This window comes from Halichoerus grypus, chromosome 4 (assembly GCF_964656455.1).
Source record: "Halichoerus grypus chromosome 4, mHalGry1.hap1.1, whole genome shotgun sequence".
Classification (NCBI taxonomy): domain Eukaryota; kingdom Metazoa; phylum Chordata; class Mammalia; order Carnivora; family Phocidae; genus Halichoerus; species Halichoerus grypus.
This window is the reverse complement of record NC_135715.1, coordinates 51,001,742-51,004,009: the sequence shown is the minus strand read 5'-3', so window position 1 is coordinate 51,004,009 and position 2,268 is coordinate 51,001,742.

Genomic DNA, 2,268 nt, shown 5'->3' with positions numbered 1-2,268 from the left:
TGGAGCCTAACCTCTTAGAGACAGTTACTGAAATTTAACGGAAAGCCTGTGAAAAGAATGATGTATTTGGTCCAATGCGATAGCTATTCCAAAAAGCTGTGCCTGGGCATTATTCCTGAGAAACTACATTTAGTTTCTCACAGAACACGCAAACCTGAAGGGAACAAACAGCCAATTCTGCTAATTAAAACCATCTTGCTGTGCCTTTTGTCGAGTGCAATTGCATTATCTAATGAATAATCAATGTTCAGCTGACACCTGAGGGTCCAAATACTAATCCTGAACAGAAGTCACTGATTTGTTCTGTTTCCAACCTTTACCACTGAGCTTATTTTCCTAACATTGAACCCCTCTTTTGGCTCTGACCCTTACCCCAGTTTTAGTGGACATCCAGAAGACCCATGGGCCCTTGGAATGCAGTTTAGGAGGGATGGGCTATATGCAAACTAGTGGACTCACCTGTGACTTTAATCCCTGATTACTTTTAGCTCCTTTATTTTTTTCTCATTTATTTATTTATTCATTCACTCAACAAATATTTCTTTGACAGGTCTCCGCCGGTGCTGGGCCTGAGTAATGATTTTGGTTATATCCCTGCCTCCGGGAGTTTGCGGTAGTTGTAGGTGCCAGGATGTGGCCGTAAGTCACCTCAACTTTGGGCTTTCTCTCTCTGGGTCTCAGATCTTGGAATGGATCATGTCTCTGATTTCTCAGAGCCTGTACGTTCAGAGTCAAGGCCTGGCTCTCCTGGGTATGGAAAGTCTCTCCATGTGTTTAGTGATACCACGCTGTCCAGAGGTGGCAAAATCTAGTGGGTTGATTCTGCACTACAGAAGAGGATGCCTTTCATCTTTTCACCTCATAGAAGTCCAGCGTGGTATATCAGAGCACCCGGAGGGAAACGACCATATTTTATTCATCTTTACTTTCCCAGCTTCTGGCAAAAAGCCAAGCATGTAGTAGGAGTTTTCAAAATGAATAGAGTGTGAATGGATATATCTGCTCAAAGTATATATCTTAACTGCAGGATCAATGGGGTCATATTCCCAGGTGAAGGGAAGCTTTATTGTTCCGGTGCATCATTCAGCTTCTGAAATGGAGAGAGGAAAGAGCCATGCATCAGCTCCCCACGAACATAGCCTAACTGGATGTGACTGGATACACACCTAGCAGAGCTTCTGGTCTCTATTTGCAGAAAGTCACGGATGAGGCACAGATACTTGCTGCAGATGGGAGTTGGCAGGAAGCAACTGTGCTTGGAGACTGATTAAAAGTTTGCGGACCAAAATGGTCACCGGTGTGGAGTCCTTTCCACGTATCTGTTTCTGGAACCGGGATTTCACTTGTTCCACAAATAGCATGTGGAATTCTGGTCTGGTGATTGAGGATACCATTATGAGCAAAACAGACAACAATCCCCGCCTTCGTGGAGCATTTTGTAGAGCATTCATGTGAGGGTGTGTGTGTGATCAGTCAGCAAAAGAAACGTGTATAGAGTGTATTAGAACGTGACAAGTGGCAGGGAGATGCGTAAAGCAGGGAAGGGGATGAGAATGCAGGGATGGGGATAATTTTAAATAGGGAGGGTAGGGAAGTCTAATTGAAAAGGTGACATTTGAGGAAAACATCTAAAGCTGGTGGGGGACTGAACCGTGTGGATTTCTGGGGGCAGATACTACAGACAGAGGGAACAGGTGTAAAACCTTTGGTGGCTTGTGCCTGATGTGTTCAGGGAGCAAAGAGACCAGTGTGGCTGCAGGGAAAGGGAGACAGATCAGGTAGGGCCTTTCAGGGAAGGGGAGGAGCAAAGCATTATCCATGTGTCTCCCCTTTCTCTACACTTGCTAAAATACTTCAGCTTGTTTGAGGGCCTATGCAGGTCAGTCACCAGGGAATCTGAATTAAAATGTATCAGAAAAGAGGGGCACTTGGGTGGCTCAGTTGGTTGAGCTTTAGACTTTTGGTTTCGGCTCAGGTCATGATCTCAGGGTCATGGGATAGAGCCCTCAGTCGGGCTCTGCGCTCAGGGTGGAGTCTGCTTGAGATTCTCCCTCCTGCTCCCATATACACTCTCTCAAATAAATAAATAAATAAAATCTTTTTAAAAAAAATGTATCAGAAAAGAAAAAAAAACAACAGTCACTGGCCTAAGATGGGGATGGAATGCTGAGATTTCTCAACTGTGAGTTTGGGTTCTATGGGTCAGGGTCTGGGGAGGAGCATGGCATCCTTAAATTCAGTGCCTTGGGGAGTTTAATAAAGGTAATA